This window comes from Trachemys scripta, chromosome 6, assembly GCF_013100865.1.
Source record: "Trachemys scripta elegans isolate TJP31775 chromosome 6, CAS_Tse_1.0, whole genome shotgun sequence".
NCBI classification, from domain to species: Eukaryota; Metazoa; Chordata; order Testudines; family Emydidae; genus Trachemys; species Trachemys scripta.
In genome coordinates, this window is record NC_048303.1 from 71,366,272 (window position 1) to 71,383,960 (window position 17,689).

Below are 17,689 nucleotides of genomic sequence, written 5' to 3' on the forward strand. Positions count from 1 at the left end.
TAAAACCTACTTTAATAAGGGTATGATGCACATGAACCGTGGAAAGAATGATCTTTATTTTCTGGCACAGTCATATGACACAGAGGGTATCTGTGTTTTATAATCCTGACCTATCATGTGACAAGAGTTAATAGTCACTGGTTACTGCAGCTACTGTTACAAGCATTTAATTAACGGAGGAAACTGAGCAAATCGAAACAGTCAAAAGTAGTTAAAAATATTGTACAGTTATCTACTTCTCTTTTGCTATAATCACTGTTACTAAGAAGACTACAATTTCCATAGCTAACCATATAGCAGAATTGTGGGATAAAACAAACCAACAGTTAAGTTTTGCCATCTGTCTTTTGAAGGTAGGTACAAAGCATTTTCATGCACAATAGTAACAGTAAATTTGTCAGATAGGCACAGATTTTTTACAGTTTGATATATTCTTTTTATTTCAGCTTATAGCTTTGAAACGTTTGTGTGACAGCCATTTCATACTCAACCGAGGGATTTCTTTTTTTTCTAATAAAGCAATGGATTCAAATCCTGAAAGAAGCTGAATCATTTCAGAAGGCAAGGCAGTTATTTTTCATGTCCCTGCCTCATTTCAAGTGAATATTTTAAAAACCACCAGGGCCGCATCTTTCTTTGTTATGTTAATCTTGGTTATAAATCTGATTTGCATATAAGTTTGGATTGTCAACTACTCTGTTAGCACTTTATTAATATATTTACATTCCTTTTATATAAAAGAGAAAATCAAAAACAGCAAAAGTGCATTCATCTTCTTAGTCACAGGATAATATTTTAAAACCAGATTAGTGTTTTTAATCCCAGTGGAAATCAGAAGTGAGACAAAATGAAGTTCTTGGCCATCAGTGTGCCAAACAGGGCAATGTAAGCCTCTCTGCTCAGCAAGCTTTCCTTCCTCCTTCAGTTTTATTAAATTCTCTGGGCCCATGGGTCTATGGATAGTGTAATTAAATTCAGATAAGAAAAAACACAGTATTTTACACGCATCCATTCACTTCACCTTTTAATGTGTAATTCTCTCTGCAAAGTGAGAGGAAGCCCTGAACCATGATGGCCTCATCTGATGGAGACTGCTTCGTAATAAAGACTGATTTCCAATGGCATTTAGTGAGGTGAGAGGCCTGTTAGAACATTCTATCCCTGATATTTGCTTTGTGCTTTCATTTATGCCATTTATTTCAGGATCCACTGCAAAACTGCCTTTGTTTTAAAACTTGGCCCAGTCTACCTCATGGACTTTGTCTCTTTATGATCCTCCATCACAGATATTGTCCTCTTCTCTGTTCCTTCTCCAAGTCTTAACATTTTTGTAACCACCCTCTTTTCCTCTGTAGTGCCTGACAGAAAAGCCTTCCTATATCTCTCCACTGCATCAACAATGTGAAGATATAACTTTTCTTCCCTGTCTCTACTTCTTAATATCTCTCTTAATGTTACCATGCTGTTATGGAGCAGCTCCATAGTTGGAAAGGTTTTTGCTCACACCTATCTGAAATATGACTTGGGATAAATACTTCAGACTTGTTTCACACACTGATTCACACACTGATTCCAAATGAAAGTTCGTGCATCTGCCTTGTTTAACCTTTTTTTGCAATAATTCTTAGTAAACTCCCTATGATTTTTATAACCACTTGATATTTGCTGGACCTTCGTAAGCTTTGTGTTAACCGCTTTAGAGCTTCTAAATTCCATGTTAATATCCTGTAATTTTATATTTATAGATATTGTTTTTTTATGTGCTGAATGCTATGAATCTTAGTCTACAGGCATTGTCTACCAAACTTACAAAATGACTCTGTAAACCATATAGATATTCTTCTGTGCATACCAGTGCAGAGATGACAAGATTTGCAAGCTTTGTTTGTGGAGTCTGACCATTCAGACGTGTGTAAACCCACCCCTCAGGGCCGGCTCCAGGCACCAGCTTAACAAGCAGGTGCTTGGGGCGGCCAAGGGAGAGGGGCGGCACCTGCGGCAATGCGGAGGTGGCAGGTCCCTCACTCCCCCTAGGAGTGAAGGACCTGCCACTGAACTGAAGCCGCCGATCGCGGCTTTTTTTTTTTTTTCCATTTGCTTTTTTTCAGAAATGCCTCTGTAAGTATTGTGAAGTAGCCAATATTTCTCTGCTCCTGTTTCAGCACAGAAATCACAACTTCACCCCTACAGTATTAACGTACCATAGTTATGTCATTTATTTGTGTGAAAAATAATGGAATCATAGAAATGTAGGGTTGAAGGGGACTTCAAGAAGTCATCAAGTCCAGCTCCCCGCACTGAGGCAGGACTAAGTAAACCTGTCTCTGACAGAGTAAAGGGCTATGATCTGGTCCCTTGTAAACAAAGGGTTAGCTCCCAGTGCACAGGTGGCTATTTAGGAAGCAGAAGGGTGAAAATGACTTAAGGAAATTAGAATCCACCCAAAGAGGCCTTGGGCCTGGATTGGACCCCTTTCACCGTAACGTTCTTTATTTTCCTATGAAATATGAACAGTTGAGGAAGAAACCTTTGCTGACAGACTTGTTTTCTGCTGACTCATTCACTGGCTGGAATGACATAATGTCTCCAGCCTTTGTTACACAAGAGGTCAACTTAGATGATCACAATGGTCCCTTCTGGTCTTAAAATTAATAGATTTGAATAGTGATGAAATAGAGATGAAAATAGCAGTTGTTAAAAATCAGTGGTAGAAAAGCATTCTACCATCACTGCCACTGATCTGAGTCTCAGGGAGTTATAACAGTGAAATGTGATTAAGTGGTGAGGGGGAAAAAACAATTAGGTCTGGCATAATATTCTGGAACACGTAACTATAACTTAAATCATTTAGAGTATGCAGGTCAAGCATAACACCTAGTCCAGCATTGGTCATTTTATTAATTATGCCTATTGAATATTATTCAGATTAGTCCACATCACTAAAGAATATGGTGGCAATCCTGTAGTCTCTTATCTCGGTTTAAGCGTTGGCAGTACAAATTTTATGCACACAAAGTCAGTCTAATTATAGATTAGAGCTACGTAATAGGATTGTCCCAGAATATGAGTGCATTGTGTGTATGTGCCAATTTGCTTTGTACTAAAACAAGTAATTATCTTCTCATGATGTGGAAATAATTATAGTGTGTCATGTAGCAACAGTAATAATACTAAGCATTTTATAGTTTAAGTTATGTACAAATATTAGCTAATTAAACCATACAATCCTTGTGAGGTAGCAGTAGAGTAAACTGAGGCAAAGTAGTAAAGTGGCTTTGCTCAAGGTCACCCAGAGACAGTTGCAGGGCTTGAAGTAGAACTCAGGACTTCCTTCTTTCCAAGCCTGTGCTTATTTATTCAGACCTTGCTGCTTTGCTGTAGGTCTTGAGAAATGTCTTAGGCCTGGTTTATGCGACCAGATTTTGCCAACAAAATTTGCCTCTTAGTGGTACAGATTTGCATGTGTTCACATCCAAATTTGATTCCAGCAGGTAAAATTCAGAATTTCTATTACCAAAATAAAACCACCTCCCTGAACGATATAAGTACTCAGCCAACATATTTCTGCTAGCAAAATGCAAGTGTAGGTGCTGTATTACCTGTGCTGGTAAAAACACTCCTACAGCAACAGGCCCACAATACGCTGTGCCGACAACAGCATCCACTCAGGTCACAATTTTAAACTCCACTACAAGGATAATCATGACTGGAAGCTTGCCCCGCAGTAAAATCCCCAATGTTTTGAAAATGCCCTTTTTCCTGGGAGCCTGAATTTGCGAGCACACCTATTAACCTATACTGTGAGCTGAGAGGCATGGCTCAATGCAAAGATAAAGCTGCAGTTAAACCTTGTGCGCTTGTCTGGACCAGGAAAAAAAAGTCCTGGATTTTTTGGCATGTGGGGGAGAAGGGCAGTGCAAGCCCACCTGTGAGACAACTACAGTAACAAAAGACATTGCAGAGGAGGGTGTAAGAGCTGGGCTATGACAGGGACTAGAAGCAATACTGGGCAAAGGGGGAGGAGCCGCAGTAATCATTACAGAAGGTGAGGGACACTGACAGAAAATCTGACCACCCCACAGACCTGCTGTTTCTATGGTGAGTTCCATACCATACTTGCGATGTGCCCACTGTCACATTTGAGGTGGCAGTGGTGTCCCCCATCCAGACCCACAGGATGGATGGAAAGAAACTCGCATGTTGCAGCAACAATGAGCTTAGATGAGACTAGAGACAAGCTAATTGAGTAGGGTTGCCAATTTTGGTTCAATGTATTCCTGGAGATTTCATCACAAGATTAACCTTTAATTCCTAGAGACTCCAGCCCAATCCTGGAGGGTTGGCAACACTCCCACTGAGGAAGGGGAAGGAAGCTCAGGTAGGCATATTACTGCATTATTTTTGGCTGCATGATTTGTTTATCTTTGCAGTGCTTAAAATTTTCTCCCTCTCGGTCCCTCTCCCTGCCCCTTTCCAAATGGTGACCATTCACATGTGATCAGAGAACAAAGGAATTGACTTTCAAAGTAGCCAGTTTATTTTAAAACTATGAACTGCCAATAAACAAAATATTGAGTTCATTTAGCAGCCAACATATTTTGGCATCCAGATAGAATTCCTGCTATCACGCGACACTAAAGTACTAGCGATTCAATTCATTTAAAAGAAACAGAAATATACTGTATTGACACCGATACCAGAGTATAAAAAAAAAGTACACAAGAAATTTAAGATATTCCTTGCAAGCAATCCAGGGACTGGCTAATCAAAGTTTCTGATTTTTAAGATTAAACTTGTAAAGTAAACATATAATGTTAACATTGCAAGAGACAGTGCTTTGATTGTCAAGTCCAGTTGTCCAAAACAAATCATACTCATTACTTTGCATGTATAGTTGAGGTAGAGGCGGTGACATTAGCTCAGCAGGTTCATTTTTCTGGACTTGTGCTAGGCAGCAGTGACAAACCTTCTTCATTTGTGAATTTTTGTATGGTTGTCCCTTTTTGTCCTCTGGAATTATCTTCATAACATTTTCTAGTAGATATTTTTTGATCCTTTCCCAGACATTTCTAGGAAGCATGGCCAGTTTCTTCCTCCATGATACATCACTCTGCGACGCGCTCTGCTGGCACCATCACTCTGAACTGCCTGGCATCATATGCATCAGAGAGACCTCAAGCTGCCTGGAACAGCTGTTCTCTCTGGACCTTTGTCACCCTCAAGAGCCATTATCAGCCATGATCACCACCACCTGTAACAATTCTAGCAATATTTACTGCATTGTCCTTACTCACCAGCACACCCACCAGCCCCCCATGTAGGGTCACAGGTGTCCGGTTTTCGACTGGAACACCTGGTCAAAAAGGGATCCTGGCAACCCCAGTCAGCACCACTGACCTGGCCGTTGACTGTCCAGTTGGCGGCGCTGCGCAGCGGGGCTGGCAGGCTCCCTGCTAGCCTCCATGCTGCGCGGCTCCTGGGAAGCAGCCAGCATGTCCCCCCTCCGGCTCCTACACATAGGAGCAGTCAGGGGGCTCCACACACTGCCCCTGCCCCAAGTGTCGCCCCCACAGCTTCCATTGGCCTGGAACCGCGGCCAATGAGTGCTGCGGGGTCAGTGCCTGCGGATGGGACAGCGTGCAAAGCCATCTGGCCACGCCTCCGCATAGGAGCCAGAGTGGGGACATGCCACTGCTGCTGGGAGCTGCTTGAGTTAAGCGCCACCTGAAGCCTGCGCTCCTGACCCCCTCCTGGGCCCCAACCTCCTGCCTCAGCCCTGATCCCCTTCCTGCCCTCCAAACCCCTCGATCCCAGCCCAGAGCATCTTCCTGCACCCCAAACCCTGTACTCCCAGCCAGATCCCTCACTTCCCCTGGTGCTCTAACCCCCTGCCCCGGCCCCGATATCCCTCCTGGCCTCCGAACCCCTCAGTCCCATCCAGAGCACCCTCTTGTACCCCAAACCCCTCATTCTCAGCCCCACCCCAGAGTCTGCACCCCCAGACAGAGCCATCACACTTCCCCATGCCCCTGCCCCAGCCCAGAGTCCCTTCCCATACTCCAAACCTCTCAGCCCTATCCCGGAGCTCCCTCCTGCACCCAAATTCCTCATGCCTGGCTCCACATCAGAGTCCACACCCCTACTCCCTGCCCCAGTCCAGAGCCCCCTCCAGCACCCTGAACTCCTAATTTCTGCCCCCACCCTGGAGCCTGCCCCCCTACCCAAAGCCCTCCTGCCCTCCCACACTCCAGCCCCCTGAACCAGCCCAGTGGGTGAGAAGGGGGAGAGTGAGCGACAGATGGAGGGGGGATGGAGTGAGCAGCGGAGGGAGAGGCCTCAGTGAAGGGGCAGGGGGCAGGGCAAGGGTGTTCAGTTTTGTGCGAGTTGGCAAACCCAGGGTTGAAAGTTGGCAACCCTACCCCCATAACTAAACGATTTCAGCAGCACCCCCATGCTGTTCACCATATCTGGAGCTGTAGAGTGGTCCCAAAGCAAGCTGTCCCAAAGTAAGTCTGACTCTCTGCATATTTTTAGAAAGATCTTTATGAGAAAAAATTTAGAGAGTTTTGAGACTTATATTTTCCTTTTCCTTTCCAATAACTCTCTCCTTTTGTTTATCAGTGTCCTTAGCTGGGGGATCCTAGAGAGGTGCCCCCTCAACACCTGCTGAAAGACTGACCTTGATCAGGAGAAGAAAGACATGTTTTCAGAGCTTCCCCAGTCCTCAGAGACTGCTGACTTGGAGAATAGGCCAGCATGGAAGGACCTCATGCTGGAGACAAGGTTGAGTGACTAGGATTGGAAGGATCACATGCTGGTGGAAAGGCAGAAGGACTCAAGTGCACTGAGATGTGCACGACGATATTATGCAGCTCTTCAAGCAATACAAACAGATTTTGCATAGTATTATGGAGCAAAGCACCCCAAACCTCCTCCCAGCAGCCATTGTGCTTCATCGACCATCCAGTGTTCACAGGAATGTACAGCACTCCTTTCCTCCTCAAGGGGTAAGTATAGTCTTCGGTCTTATCCTTACCACCCCATGCCAGTGAAAAACAAGGAGAACTGCTATGACTAAGCATTTACTGACCTATGATTTATGTAGGATCAATCAGCAAGTACATTGCTCTTTGCTTGTATTTTTGTGTGTTAAATAATTGTAGGTAAGGTTTAATAAATGCTGATGAGTCTGTGGTTCATTAGTTTGTTTTTCATTACCACTCAATAAAATTATGTTTTCAAAAAAATCAAGATCTATTTACTGGGTCTAACAAAACAGAAATGTAGCAGCCCAAATCATCATTCCTCCCACCAAATTCATAAAAGGAGCTAAAATCCATATTCAAGTCAAGTTCCCAGAGAAGTACACAAAAGCAAGATACTGCACTATTATGGCACAGTGTTAAAGTAGTCCTTTTAAGCCTTTCTTAGCTCCTTGATGGGCTCCTGTAATTGGCGTTGTGTCTGGCTGTTCGAAAGCAGCAGACAGTCTGACCACTTCACCTCTTCACTCTGCCAGGAACATTTTCTCCTTTGCCTCACAAATATTATGAAAACACAGTAGCAACAAGAATATTTACCTTGCTGAGATCCAGCCTAGTTCTGAAGCATTGCCAGCATCCTTTCAATCTACCAAATGCACACAGCAGTCATACTGCGCCTACTCAGGCTGTAGTAAAATCTTCCCTTGCTGGTGTCTACTGTACGGCTTCATGAATCAGGAAAACAAAGGGAAGGCTGACACCCCCAGAATCTTTATTGGCATTTCAATGCCATCAATGTGAATGTGCCAGTCTAGGAAAAATGTTCCATTGTGTCGCTTTTGGACAATCCAATATTCCTAAGAGGCGACCTTCATGTACCTCTGACCAGCCAATGTTAATTTCAGTGAAACATCCCTGGTGATCCACCAATACATGCCTAACTATGGAGAAGTCAAGGGGTGCTGGAACAATTTAGGCTCTATCAAAACATAAATGTTAAATGATAATTAGGGCTGTTGATTAATCGCGATTAATTGCCGTTTTAATCACACTGTTAAACAATAGAATACCAATTTAAATTTATTAAACATTTTGGATGCTTTTCTTCATGTTCATATATATTGTATTCTGTGTTGTAATTGAAATCAAAGTGTATTTTATTACAAATATTTGCACTGTAAAAATGATAGAAGAAATAGTATTTTTCAGTTCACCTCATACAAGTACTGTAGTGCAATCTCTGTTGTAAAAGTGCAACTTACAAATGTAGATTTTTTTTGTTAAATACCTGCACTCAAAAACAAGACAATGTAAAACTTCAGAGCCTACAAGTCCACTCCGTCCTACTTCTTGTTCAGCCAATCGCTAAGACAAACAAGTTTGTTTACATTTACCGGCGATAATGCTGCCCACTTCTTAATTACAATGTCACCTGAAAGTGAGAACAGGCACTTGCATGGCACTTTTGTAGCCGGCACTGCAAGGTATTTACATGCCAGACATGCTAAACATTTGAATGCCCCTTCATGCTTTGGCCACCATTCCAGAAGACGTGCTTCCATGCTGATGATGTTCATTAAAAAAATAATGCGTTAATTAAATTTGCAACTGAACTCCTTGGGGGAGAATTGTATGTCCCCTGCTCTGTTTTATCTGCATTTTGTTATATATTTCATGTTATAGCAGTCTCAGATGATGATGACCCAGCATGTTGTTCATTTTAAGAATATTTTCACTGCAGATTTGACAAAACACAAAGAAGGTACCAATGTGAGATTTCTAAAGCGAGCTAGAGCATTCGACCCAAGGTTTAAGAATCTGAAGTGCCTTCCAAAATCTGAGAGGGACAAGGTGTGGAGCATGCTTTCAGAAGTCTTAAAAGAACAACACTGTGACGCAGAAACTACAGAACCCAAACCACCAAAAAAGAAAATCAACCTTCTGCTAAAGGAAAAACTTCCGGCACCCACATCTACTGTGGAATACACCTGAGCAACACATCTCGAAGAACATCAGTTATGGAACAGATAACTGTCCTTTATTTCCTGCAAATGTAAACAAACTTGTTTGTCTGAGCTATTGGCTGAACAAGAAGTAAGACTGAGTGGAGTTGCAGGCTCTAAAATTTTACATTTTTTAAATTTTTGAATGCAATTTTTTTGTACATAATTCTACATTTGTAAGTTCAACTCTCACGATAAAGAGATTGCACTACAGTACTTGTATTAGGTGAATTGAAAAGTACTATTTCTTTTTTGTTTTTACAGTGCAAATATTTGTAATCAAATATAAATATAAAGTGAGCACTGTACACGTATCCTGTGTTATAACTGAAATCAATATATTTGAAAATTTAGAAAACATCAAAATATTTAAATATTTAACAGTGCAATTAATCATGATTAATTTTTTTAATCGCTTGACAGCCCTAATGATAATATAATGAAATACATTCTTATGATTACAAAGTGCATGTCAAAGGATGAAGACATTGCACAGGATGAAACTGGCGACTTATCTCACATAATCTGCAACTCTGTCAAAAATATTTAGGAATGTTAAAATCTTGGGAAGCAATGCAGAGGCAATGGCAATTGTTTAAAAAACAAAAGGACAGGTGTTATTAGAAATTGAAAGTATTTAAAAACATCTGCAGTGGAATTTAGTGTGGTATTTAGGATGCATCTAAACTAGAACCATGCTGAATTAAGCGAGCTGTTCAAAACTAACTCAAGTAATTACAAAAAAAAAAAAAAAAAAAAGAAAAGAAAAGAAAAAAGCCACAGCTCTTGACTTTTTTTGGTATCTTTTTGGGATTCTTTAACATTCAGCCTCTCACACCACAGGATACTTTTTCTGGGTCCCCCTAGCCATATATTCTTATTTTGTGATTTTAGAATAATACCTCAGTCAATCGTGTATGTATAAAGTACAAGAATCAATTTCTCATGGCATAAAAGAGTACATGTACTGGAAGCTATTAGCAGAGAAAAATCAAAATATATCCTGGACAGCCAGTGGGTTCATTTTATTCAGAGCATAGTGGTGGTGGTTAAATTGTCACTCCCAGTGGATGCACGTAGAGCATGGGATATCAGACATGATTATGAGTAGTTGCTTTTCTTTTCCATAATTTACAACAGTTAGGAGAGCAAACATTCCCAATACATTTATATAGTTAATACCAGTTTCTTGCACAAGACTAAAAACTTTTCTATAAACACCCTTATGGCTTTAATCAGCATGATGGAAGCCATTCTGCAAATGGACACTGACTGGATCAACTTTTATATTTACAGCTGTCTGAGGCTCTTCAACTGCACAGCTGCTGCAGGTGGAAAGCCATTAAATTTTCATTGATGCTGGCATCTCACTAGACTCATTCAAAAAGTTCTGTAGCTGGAAATAATTGCTCTCTTAAATGATAGCATTCACCATGAATTCATATCTTATGGAGGAGAAATGGAACATGCAATCATCCGCTCCTTCCCTAGAATTTCTTGGCTATTGAACATTTTCATAACGTGATACAGTTTTCATTAATTAATAAGTCCTATATTTTTTGCATTTTAACTGAGGATATTCTGAATCATCTTCGCATGCATATTTGTAGTTCTGATGCTGCTTTCCTTTAATTGCCTATTTTGTACATAAACCATTCTGTAGAGGTTTGATTGGGTCCTACTGTTGAGTGGCATTATCCTGATACAACAGACACAGAATAGTTCTGAAACTACAGTATTCCGAAAGGAGACAAGTGACTGTACACAAAATGATCATATGGTTAACATATTGTTTGTTTATTTTGGGCCTACCTGAAATGTCATTGGGTCTTACCAGGAGCCAAGATACGAATTGAAGTCAAAACTGAATTACAGTAGATTCTGCTTAATAGCAACCTGGATATTGACAACTTCCAGTTAATAGCCTGAAGCCATCAGGGGGCTGTGGGCAGGCTGGCTAGTCAGAGCAGGAGGCTGGCCTAGTGGTCGGAGCAGAAGTCCAAATGCCAGAGCCAAGGGTGAAGCCAAAGCCAGGGATCAGAGCTAAGGGTCAGAACTGGTTTACTTGGAGTCAAGCAAGGCAGGAATAAGGCCGGGTGCAAGGCAGGGTTTAGGCTGCAGCAGGACTAGGAGTGAGGGGAGCACAGAAAGACAGAGACTCCACAAGCATGTGCAGTGAGCAGCCTATGCTCTTGGTTTTCTCTCTCTTTTTGTCTCTTTTTATGGCAAAGCAGACTTGACAGAATAAACTACAGCCGCTACCAACTATAATTCCTCAGTACATAGCTCTGCCCTGTCTTTCAGGTAACACAACAATGCCTTTTTAAGAATATTCCATTTCCCCAGGATTTTTACTAAATAACATCATGTAACTTTTAAAAAAAACCTTAAGATGTTTTAATTCCTCAAAAAGTTTTTCCCTTTTTTCAAAGCCCTCAAATACTCATAAAAGGTGATCAGTTGTTTCTTTCACCTTACAGAGAATACATAGTCCATCTTGGTGTCTATTTCATCAAAAAAGATTTTTGTTTAAGCCACAATGGCCAGTTAGTACTCTAAAGAAAAGCACATTATTCCTATTTCTCAGATGTATTGGAGCATAAGCTTTTGTGGGTGAATACCCACTTCGTCAGACGCATGTAACCCGCATCTGACGAAGTGGGTATTCACCCACGAAAGCTTATGTTCCAATACATTTGTTAGTCTTAAAGGTGCCACAGGACTCTGTTACTTTTTACAGATCCAGACTAACATGGCTACCCCTCTGATACATAATTATTCTCAATGCTAGAGCACAGTTCAAAAAATCTTTTTTTCATTAATCCATTTTGTTGCCATTCTTCTTTTAATTTTTTCTATAATAGACTTTTGAATTCCTGTTTATTCAAAGGTATTTCTTTATCAATCTTCCATTTCTCAGTATTTTTAGCTGCTTTGTCCGCCATTCCATTCCCTGTTATCCCAATATGCACTGGGATCCAAGCTAATGTTACATGTATCCCCATCTGCTAGCTGTTATTAGACATATAATTTCACTGATTAAATTACTTCTGTATTCTGAGACACACTTTTTTATCACCTTAAAGCCTGAGATTGAATCTGAAAAAAATGACTGCTGCTGCTGGGCGCACATCCCAGATCCAATTTAATGCTAGTGTTATTGCTACTCGTTCGGCTGTCATGACAGCTAAATAATCAGATATTATTTTAGATGTACTAATTCCCAATTTTGGTGTACAGTATGCTGTCCCTCCTCTTATTTGGAGGACCATTGGTATATATTTAACAAAACTAACTCCATTTTTCATCTATATGCTGATACACTTCATTTTTCATACCCACTGTCTCTTTTACCCTTAAGTTTATAAAATAAATCTAAATCCACATTTGGACATGTGACTTTCCATCCATAACTAATTTTCCTAGGACTAAAAGTTTTGACTTCATTCATCTTTTCCTTGTCTTTCAACTCCTGCACCCACATTTTTACATGAACGGCACATGGAGTTCTAACATCATGTGCTACAGTTTGCCTATTGAATTCCCAACAATCCTCATATTTCTTTGGTACTTCCATCTTCTGATATGCTTTGTTGTCTCATCATTGGTCAGCTCTAATGGCACGTCATATATTGCCCCTTTATTTCAGTCAAATAATTTGGAAGCAGCAAAGTATTTTAACTTTCCCTAGCATTTTAGGTTTTGGCAGTTTATCAGCCTGCTCTTTGTTTTCATGTTCAACTAAAAGACCACCGCCTAACTCTTACAATATCCCCTACACATTTCTCAATGCAGTCAACTACTTCCCCAGGGCTAATATCACTTGATCTTATTTCTTTGGTTAGGAATCTTACAATTATAACCTTTTGGTTTATTTCCTTCCTCAGCTTTGCTTTTTTGCTGATATCATCATCATTTGATTCTACTCCCCATCCATTTGTACCCATAGATTCTCTCTCTGGCCTGGTCTACACTACGGGTTTAGGTCGACTTTAGCAGCGTTAAATCGAATTAAGCCTGGACACGTCCACACGACGAAGCCCTTTCTTTCGACTTAAAGGGTCCTTTAAACCGGTTTCTTTACACCACCTCCGACGAGGGGATTAGCGATAAAACCGGCCTTTGCGGGTCGGAATTGGGGTAGTGGGACGGAATTCGACGTTATTGGCCTCCGGGAGCTATCCCACAGTGCTTCATTGTGACCGCTCTGGACAGCACTCTCAACTCAGATGCACTGACCAGGTAGACAGGAAAAGACCCGTGAACGTTTGAATTTCATTTCCTGTTTGCTCAGCGTGGAGAGCACAGGTGACCACGCAGAGCTCATCAGCACAGGTAACCGTGATGGAGTCCCAGGATCGCAAAAGAGCTCCAGCATGGACCGAACGGGAGGTACGGGATCTGCTCGCCATATGGGGAGATGAATCAGTGCTAGCTGAACTCCGTAGCAGTAAAAGAAATGGCAAAGTATTAGAAAAGGTCTCCAAGGCCATGAAGGACCGAGGCCATAACAGGGACACACAGCAGTGCTGCGTGAAAATTAAGCGAAAATTAAGTGCGGCAAGCTTACCACAAAGCCAGAGAAGCAAACGGAAGGTCCGGGGCAGAGCCGCAAACTTACCGCTTCTACGCGGAGCTGCATGCCATTCTAGGGGGTGCAGCCACCACTACCCCAACCGTGTGCTATGACTCCGTCAATGGAGAAACACACAGAGATGACGGTTCGGGGAACGAGGAAGATGAGGATGGAGGTACTGTAGGTAGCTCACAGCAGCAAGAAAGCGGAGAAATCGGTTTCCCCAACAGCCAGGATATGTTTGTGACCCTGGACCTGGAACCAGTAACCCCCAAACTCACCCAAGACCCTCAGGGCACACAGGAGACCTCTGGTGAGTGTACCTTTGTAAATATTTGTAAACATTACACATGGTTTAAAAGCAAGCGTGTTTAATGATTAATTTTCCCTGGCAATCATGGCCAGTACATCTACTGGAAAAGTCTGTTAACGTGTATGGGGATGGAGCGGAAATCCTCCAGGGACATCTCCAGAAAGCTCTCCTTCATGTACTCCAGGCCAGTAGCACGTAGTCTGGAATCATTGCATAACAAAGCATGGCAGCGTATGGTCCCAGTGTTTGCTGGCATGCAGACAATATCCATTCCTTATCTCTCTTTGTTATCCTCAGGAGAGTGATATCATTCACGGTCACCTGGTTGAAATGGGGTGATTTTATTAAGGGGACATTCAGAGGCGCCCGTTCCTGCTCTTCTGAACAGAAATGTTCCCTGCTGTTAACCACGCGGTGGGGGGAGGGGTGAAGTGATCATCCCAGAGAATCGTGTGTGTGTGTGTGTGTGTGTGGGGTGGTTTACTTGGGTTTGTGCCGCATGTTAACCGGGAAACCGCAGCCCCTCCTTTTACATTGAAAACCCATTTTAAATGGACAACCCAATTCATCCTTGATATGGGAAATGCGCTGCTGTTTGAAACCTTTCCCGCATGTTAAGAAGGTTAAAAAAGCCAAAACACTGTGGCCTACCATGGCTGCCTGCAAGCCGAAATATGTTGCCTGGGGCACTGCGTGAGTGATCTCTCATACCAAACCGGCAGGCAGAGGAAAAATGCGACCTTGTAATGAAAGAGTGTACCCATTGTTCTCTAAAATGTGTCTTTTTTAACCACCTCTCCCTTCTCCTCCAGCAGCTGCAAATGTTTCTCCTTCGCAGAGGCTAGTGAACATTAGAAAGAGAAAACGTAGGACGCGGGACAATATGTTCACGGAGCTGCAGATGTCCTCCCACGCTGATAGAGCACAGCAGAATGCGTGGAGGCAGTCAATGTCGGACATGAGAAAAGCACAATATGAACGAGAGGAGAGGTGGCGGGCTGAATGGTGGGATGAAAAGAGCAAGTGGCGGGCTGAAGACGATAGGTGGCGTCAGCTTGCAGACAGACGGCAAGAGTCAATGCTCCATCTGCTGGAGCATCAAACTGATATGCTCGAGCGTATGGTTGAGCTGCAGGAAAGGCAGCAGGAGCAGAGACCGCCGCTACAGCCCCTGTTTAACCAACAGCCCTCCTCCCCAAGTTCCATAGCCTCCTCACCCAGACGCCCAAGAACACGGTGGGGGGGCTTCCGTCCACCCAGTCACTCCACCCCAGATGATCGCCCAAGCATCAGAAGGCTGGCCTTCAATAAGACTTAAAGTTTTAAAATGCAGTGTGTCCTTTTCCATCCCTCTTCCCCCACCCATCCCAGGCTACCTTGGCAATTATCCCCCTACTTCTGTGAGGAACTAATAAAGAATGCATGAATGTGAAAAAACAATGACTTTATTGCCTCTGCAAGCGGTGCTCGAATTGGGGAGGGGAGGGGAGGGTGGGGTGGTTGGTTTACAGGGAAGTAGAGTGAACCGGGTCGGGGGGGGGGGGTTGGAGGGTTCATCAAGGAGAAACAAACAGAAGTTTCACACAGTAGCCTGGCCAGTCACAAAACTCGTTTTCAAAGCTTCTCTGATGCGCACCGCGCCCTGCTGGGCTCCTCTAACCGCCCTGGTGTCTGGCTGCGCGTAATCAGCGGCCAGGCGAGTTGCCTCAACCTCCCACCCCGCCATAAAGGTCTCCCCCTTACTCTCACAGAGATTGTGGAGCGCACAGCAAGCAGCAATAACAATGGGGATATTCTTTTCGCTGAGGTCTGAGCGAGTCAGTAAACTGCGCCAGCGCGCTTTTAAACGTCCAAATGCACATTCCACCACCATTCGGCACTTGCTCAGCCTGTAGTTGAACAGGTCCTGACTCCTGTCCAGGCTGCCTGTGTACGGCTTCATGAGCCATGGCATTAAGGGGTAGGCTGGGTCCCCAAGGATCACGATAGGCATTTCAACATCCCCAACGGTTACTTTCTGGTCTGGGAAGAAAGTCCCTTCCTCCAGCTTTCGAAACAGACCAGAGTTCCTGAAGACGTGAGCATCATGTACCTTTCCCGGCCATCCCACGTTGATGTTGGTGAAACGTCCCTTGTGATCCACCAGGGCTTGCAGCAGCATTGAAAAGTACCCCTTGCGGTTTATGTAGTCGGTGGCTTGGTGCTCCGGTGACAAGATAGGGATATGGGTTCCGTCTATGGCCCCGCCACAGTTTGGGAATCCCATTTCAGCAAAACCATCCACTATTGCCTGCACGTTGCCCAGAGTCACTACCCTTGATATCACCAGGTCTTTCATTGCCCTGGCAAATTGGATCACAGCAGCCCCCACCGTAGATTTGCCCACTCCAAATTGATTTCCGACTGACCGGTAGCTGTCTGGCGTTGCAAGCTTCCACAGGGCTATCGCCACTCGCTTCTCAACTGTGAGGGCTGCTCTCATCTTGGTATCCTGGCGTTTCAGGGCAGGGGAAAGCAAGTCACAAAGTTCCATGAAAGTGGCCTTACGCATGCGAAAGTTTCGCAGCCACTGGGAATCGTCCCATACCTGCAGCACGATGCGGTCCCACCAGTCTGTGCTTGTTTCCCGGGCCCAGAATCGGTGTTCCACGGCATGAACCTGCCCCAGTGACACCATGATTTCCACATTGCTGGGGCCTGTGCCTTGTGAGAGGTCTATGTCCATGTCAATTTCCTCATCACTCTCTTCGCCGCGCTGCAATCGCCTCCTCGGCTGGTCCGGGTTTCGCCTTGGCATGTCCTGGCTCTGCATATACTCCAGGACAATGCGCGTGGTGTTCATAGTGCTCATAATTGCCACGGTGATCTGAGCGGGCTCCATGATTCCAGTGCTAGCTATGGCGCCTGGTCAGAAAAAAGGCGCGAAACTAGTATCTGATGGACCAGGAGAAGGAGGGCGGGCGGGAGGGAGGGAGGGCCGAGTGACGACATGGCGTACAGGTACAGGAACAGGGAATTAAAATCAAGAAAGGTGGCTGTGCATCAGGGAGAAACACAAACAACTGTCACACAGAATGGTCCCCCCAAAGATTAAACTGAAAACCCTGGGCTTAGCAGGCCGTTGATTTCACGGAGGAAGGGGAAGCAAATGAATACAGAACAAATCTATTTTTTACTTCTTAAGCTGGCAGCCGATGGTGCAATATGAGTGATAGTCTCTGCAGTACGATGACGACGGATACCAGTCGTAATATACCATCGTCTACCAAAAGGCAAGGGGCTGCTGCTGTGTAGCAATGCAGCCCCACGTCTGCCAGCCCCATGTCCGCCAGCACCCAGATCGCCCTCGGCCTCTTCTGGGTGCTTAGCAGACAATACTGGGCAATTGGCAGAAAATAGTATACTACGACTGATAGCCATCATCATCGAGACAGTAGCATGTCTGCCCAGGTGCCTATGATTGACAGCCACTGCAGTATGACGACGACGGATACCAATCATAATATACCATCTCCTACCAAAGGGCAAGGGGCTGGTGCAATGCAGCCCTACGGCTGCCAGCCCCACGGCTATTACTCATGCTACACCGTCTACCGCCAAAAGGCAGTTAGCAGCTGCTGCTGTGTAGCAATGCAGTCCCACGTCTACCGGCACCCAGAGGACATATGGTGACGATGAGCTCAGCTGAGCTGAGCGGGCTCCATGCTTGCCATGGTATGTTGTCTGCACAGGTAACCCAGGTAAAAAGGCGCGAATCTATTGTCTGCTGTTGCTGTGACGGAGGGGGAGGGGCCTGACGACATGTACCCAGAAC

General features: G+C 43.9%; 1 long non-coding RNA gene across 1 annotated transcript; it reads left to right on the forward strand.

Annotated features, from left to right (window-relative positions):
- The first annotated feature begins 278 nt into the window (after nucleotides 1-278).
- LOC117879431 lies at nucleotides 279-7,170 on the forward strand. The gene is made up of 3 exons (XR_004646267.1): nucleotides 279-1,133; nucleotides 4,316-4,378; nucleotides 6,622-7,170. It is a non-coding gene; the product is annotated as an uncharacterized LOC117879431 (long non-coding RNA).
- Nucleotides 7,171-17,689: the final 10,519 nt, after the last annotated feature.